Source organism: Oryctolagus cuniculus, chromosome 2, assembly GCF_964237555.1.
Source record: "Oryctolagus cuniculus chromosome 2, mOryCun1.1, whole genome shotgun sequence".
Lineage (NCBI taxonomy): Eukaryota > Metazoa > Chordata > Mammalia > Lagomorpha > Leporidae > Oryctolagus > Oryctolagus cuniculus.
This window is the reverse complement of record NC_091433.1, coordinates 93,776,900-93,782,899: the sequence shown is the minus strand read 5'-3', so window position 1 is coordinate 93,782,899 and position 6,000 is coordinate 93,776,900.

Sequence of the window (6,000 nt, the reverse complement as noted above, 5' to 3'; positions counted from 1 at the left end):
CTTGGGAGACATGTGTATTTTTGTTTTTTTGCTTGTTTGTGAGGAACTTTGGTTTATTTTGGGAAATGTCACATTTAAATGTCAAAAAAGTATTTAAGTGTTTTGTTTAAAAAAAAAAGATTTATTTATTTGAAAGAGTTACAGAGAGAAATAGAGACACATACACAGAGAGAGAGAGAGACGTCTTCCATCCACTGGTTCACTCCCCAAATGGTCACAATGGCCGGAGCTGAGCCGACCAGGAGTCAGGAGCTTCTTTCGGGTCTCCCATGTGGGTGCAGGGGCCCAAGGACCTAGGCCATCCTCCGCTATTTTCCCAGGCACCTTAGCAGAGAACTGGATCGGAAGTGGAGTGAGCAGCCCATATGGGATGCCAGCACTGCAGGAAGAGGATTAACCTAGTACACCACAGGGCCAGCCCCTAAGATGTTTTCATAAAATTAAGGGAACAGCTTATACAAATAACCATGTATTCTTACCTAAGTGTTCTAGCTTGTATTTGTACCAGCAGTCCAGCAATGCAAACTATTTAAAATATACATATTTATCCTTTGACCTAGAAGATGCAATTTTAAGAATTTTTCCCATGGAAATAAAAATAATATCAATGCATAAGAATACAAATAGGGCCAGTGCCATGGCTCAATAAGCTAATCCTCCACCTAGTGGTGCCGGCACACCGGGTTCTAGTCCTGGTCGGGGCGCCGGATTCTGTCCCGGTTGCCCTTCTTCCAGGCCAGCTCTCTGCTGTGGCCAGGGAGTGCAGTGGAGGATGGCCCAAGTGTTTGGGCCCTGCACCCCATGGGAGAGCAGGAGAAGCACCTGGCTCCTGCCTTCGGATCAGTGCGGTGCGCCAGCCACAGCGGGCCGGCTGTGGCGGCCATTGGAGGGTGAACCAATGGCAAAGGAAGACCTTTCTCTCTGTCTCTCTCTCTCTCACCATCCACTCTGCCTGTAAAAAAAAAAAAGACAAATAAATAAGAGTGTTTCCTGAAGTATTGTTTAGAGGGAGAGGGAGAAAAGCCCCATTTGGAAAAGTAACCACTCATTACTAGATAAATTGTGATAAATCCTTATTTTGAAGCTGCATGAGGATAATTTTTAAAATGAGTTCTGTCTGTACGGGAGAACTTCATGATAGTTCCACAATGTTTTGGTAAATAATTGCTTTATAGCAGGAATGTATATACACAAGGTTCCATTTTTGTTAATGATTATAACACGTATTATGTACTTCTGTGTGTATGAGATTGGATGTGCATGGAGAAAACAATGGAAGACTATACATCAGGTATCAATACTGGTTACCTTGAGGGAGAAGGGATGTGGGGAGAAGGGAGGAGGAGAAGACTGGAAAAATGGAAACATGCAAATGTAGCATATGGTGTAAAACTATGCAATATTCTATATTTATGTGAACTTTGAAGGGACGAATGAAGTAGTCTCTGGAAACTTAATGATGGTTGTTTCAGGGTTGGTGGACTATCAGGTACTTTTTGTTTGACTTTTCTGTGTGTGTAAGTTTTTCTTTACAATTAGTAGGTAATATTTACATAAAAATGAATAGCATCTTTCTTGTGAAGCAAATTTATTTGACACCTACTGTGTCCCAGGCACTCCTATAGGTGTTGTTATATATAGGTGAGGGAAGGGTACTCTAGGGTCTAAAAGCATGAGAATTGGTTCTAATGTTGGGTAGACTCCCAAAAACTTACCCAGTACTTCATTCCTTCCACTCCCTGAATTTCATCTGGAGGAAGTAGTGAAAAGTTCAAATGAAAGACATGCCCCAAAATATCTGGAACTTTGTACAGGCTGTAGACCAGAAGACTACAGTCTCAAAAAATAGTTCCAGGGGCTGGCACTGTGGTGCAGTGGGTTAACACCCTGGCCTGAAGGGCTGGCATCCCATATGGGCACTGGTTCTAGTCCCAGCTGCTCTTGTTCAGATCCAGCTCTCTGCTTTGGCCTGGGAAAACAGTAGAAGATGGCCCAAGTCTTTAGGCCCCTGCATCCCATGGGAGACCCAGAAGAAGCTCCTGACTCCTGGCTTTGAATGGGCATGGCTCTGGCCATTGTGGCCAATTGGGGAGTGAATCAGTGGATAGAAGTCCTCTCTCTCTCTGTGCCTTTCCTCTCTCTGTGTAACTCTGAATTTCAAATAAATAAATAAATCTTTTTTTTTAAAGTAGTTCCAGGGGCCAGCACTGTGGCATGGCAGATGAAGCTGCCTCCTGCAGTGCTGACATCCCATATGGGCTCCAGTTTGAGACTTGGCTGCTCCACTTCCAATCCAGCTCTCTGCTGTGGCCGAGGAAAGTAGTAGAAGATGGCCCAAGTCCTTGGGCCCCGGTATCTGCCTGGGAGACCCAGATGTTCCTGGGCTCCTGGCTGTAACCTGATCCAGCCCCAGTCACTGTGGTCATTTGGGGAGTGAACCAGCAGATGGAAGATACTTCCTTTTCATTTTTTTTCCAGGGTGGGGTGTGTGTGTGTGTGTGTGTGTGTGTGACTTGTTTTTAGTCCTCTGGAAGAGTGTAAAAGAGTGGCATCACTGGTATAGCTGTTACTTTTGCCATACGTGTTTTCCATAAAAATGACCAATGAAGCTTTCTTGGGCTAGTTTTCTTTGAAGAAATTTTTCAATTATGGATTCTATTAACTTGATATTAATTATTAATTTGATATAGGATGATTCAAATTTTCTATCATGTAAGTTTTAGAAATGAATTTTTTGATAATTTGTCCATATCATTTCACCAAAATAACTTAATTTTTGACTTTCAATAATTCATAATATCTTCTTATCACATATCTGTATGATTTAAAGTGAAGACCCCCTTTTCAGTCCCCATATTGGTATCTGTTTGCTCTCTTTTTAAAGTTTTCTTATTGAGGGGCGGAGCCAAGATGGCGGAATAATGAGGGCGAGCACCGATAGTCCGGGAAAATTTAGTTTAATAAAAGGGGAGTTACGGTAGCCTCAGAAAAAAGAACCAGGAAAATATTGCAGACAAAACTCTTCTGGATCCAGTGGGCGTGAATCGGAGGACCTACTGGGAGAACAAGGTCGCCCACTGCGCGCGAAAGCCGAACCACAGGACCGAGCCGCGGGACTGAGCCGCGGAAGCCGAGCCGAGGGACGGAGCTGCGCGCAAGTGCTCGAAGGGGAGTGCAACAGCGGGGAGACTTGGGAAGTCCAGGGCTCCGAGTCCACACATCGGCGCTGGAAGGGGAGCAGACCTGCGTGGAGAGCGTGGGAGCCCACAGTTCGGGACATCAGCGGCAGACTCAACACACCAGCGCTGGAACGCGAGGTGAGCCGAACCTCAATAACCCGAGACACCGGCAGGCAAGCGGAGAGAGGAGACTAGAGGGAACGACCCCCGGGGCGGGGGGGACTTCACCAAGCTAACTGGAAGAGAGAGAGAGGGAAAAAAAAAAAAAAGGTGACTGGTATGGACACGGGTTTCTCTCTCTCCGCTCACCTCTCAAGGGCGAGCAAGACAAAGAGCAGGCGCCATCTTGGACATACGTCATAAGCAGAGCGACCTCAGGTCTGCACCGGCCCTGAGCCTAGTAGTAAAACCTGACTCTGGGTGGGGCGAATTAACAGGAGATTAGGACTTAGTAAATTTATGGTGCTACTGAACTGAGACTGTGAAAAAAGAGACGGTGGGGGAGAGAACTCACGGAATTCACGTGAGCACTCTCCAGAGACGCTACAATTCCGTAACTTTGGCAACCCAGTGGGAGACTGAAGGAGAATTTGAGCGTACTCTAAGGGCCGAACAGATTCCCTGTGTGGTCCTTGGGAAAGAGCTTCTGATCTCTGGCTCCTGTGGGTATATCATTTGCCTGCTAACTACCTCCAACTTTGTTCAGCTGTGCAGAATAACTTCCCTGTTGAATCAAAAAAAAAGAGAGAGAGAGAGAGAGAGAGGTTTACCACGCCTAACCTGGGAGTGTCACCTTTGGCACACCAAACAGAGCTCTCAGGCCACACCCATCTCAAGCCCTAAGGCTCCATCAAAAACAGATAGTCCACTTAATCTAGAGTCATAGTATAACAAGAAAAAGCACCACAGTGAAGAAACCAAATATCTCCAATATGACAAATAACAAACGCAAAAACCAAGGTAATAAAAACAAGGAAGTCACCATGAAGCCCTCAAATGAAAAAGACACCCCAATTCAAGATTATGAGGATGATGACATAGAAGAAATGCAAGAAGCAGATCTCAAAAAATTGATAAGAACATTAAGAAGTTCTCAAAAACAAATTCTTGAACTACAGAAATCCTTAATGGACAAGATAGAAAATCTCTCTCGTGAAAATGAAATATTAAGGAGGAATCAAAATGAAACGAAACAACTAGTACAACAGGAAACTGGGATAGTGACTGAAGTGAAGAATTCAATAGATCAAATGAAAAACACAATAGAGAGCCTTACAAACAGAATGGGAGAAGCAGAAGAGAGAATATCGGACTTAGAAGACAGAGAACAGGAAAGGATACAGTCAGACCAAAGAAAGGAAGAGGAAATTAGGAATCTAAAACATATTGTCGGGAATCTTCAGGATACTATTAAAAAACCCAACATTCGGGTTCTAGGAGTTCCTGAAGGCATGGAGAGGGAGAAAGGATTAGAAGGCCTTTTTAGTGAGATATTAGCAGAAAATTTCCCAGGTTTGGAGAAGGACAGAGAAATCCTAGTACAGGAAGCTCACAGAACCCCTAATAAACACGACCAAAAGAGACCCTCACCACGGCACGTTGTAATTAAACTCTCCACAGTGAAACATAAAGAAAAGATCCTAAAATGTGCAAGAGAGAAACGTCAGATTACTCTCAGAGGATCTCCAATCAGACTCACAGCTGACTTCTCATCAGAAACTCTACAAGCTAGGAGGGAATGGCAAGATATAGCCCAGGTACTAAGAGAGAACAACTGCCAGCCCAGAATATTATATCCTGCAAAGCTATCATTTGTGAATGAAGGTGAAATAAAGACTTTTCATAACAAACAGAAATTGAAAGAATTTGTTGCCACTCGTCCAGCCCTGCAAAAGATGCTTAAAGATGTGTTACACACAGAAACAAAGAAACACAGTCATCAATATGAAAGAAGGTAAAGGAAGGAAACCAAGGAAGGAAAGCTCACAGCAAAAGATCACAGGGAATTCAAAGCATATATTAGAACTTATCTTTGGCAAATGGCAGGGCAAAGTTACCACTTATCATTAGTCACATTGAACGTGAATGGCCTGAACTGTCCAGTTAAAAGACACCGTTTGGCTGATTGGGTTAAAAAACAAAACCCATCTATTTGCTGCCTACAAGAAACACATCTTTCCAACAAAGATCCATACAGACTGAAAGTGAAAGGCTGGAAAAAGATATACCATGCCAACAGAAATGAAAAAAGAGCAGGCGTAGCCATCTTAATATCAGACACCATAAACTTTACCACAAAAACCATTAAGAGAGACAAAGAGGGACACTACATAATGATTAAGGGATCAATTCAACAGGAAGATATAACAATTATCAATGTATATGCACCTAACTACAGGGCACCGGTTTATCTAAAAGATTTGTTAACGGACTTAAAGGGAGACTTAGACCCCAATACAATAGTACTGGGGGACTTCAATACTCCACTCTCAGAAATAGACAGATCAATAGGACAGAAGATCAACAAGGATACAGTAGATTTAAACGACACTATAGCCCAAATGGATCTAACAGATATATACAGAACTTTCAATCCTACAGCTAAAGATTATACATTCTTCTCAGCAGTACATGGAACCTTCTCTAGGATTGACCACATACTAGGCCATAAAGCAAGTCTCAGCAAATTCAAAAGAATTAGAATCATACCATGCAGCTTCTCAGACCATAAAGGAATGAAGTTGGAAATGAACAACTCAGGAATCCCTAGAGCATACGCAAACACATGGAGATTGAACAACATGCTCCTGAATGAACAATG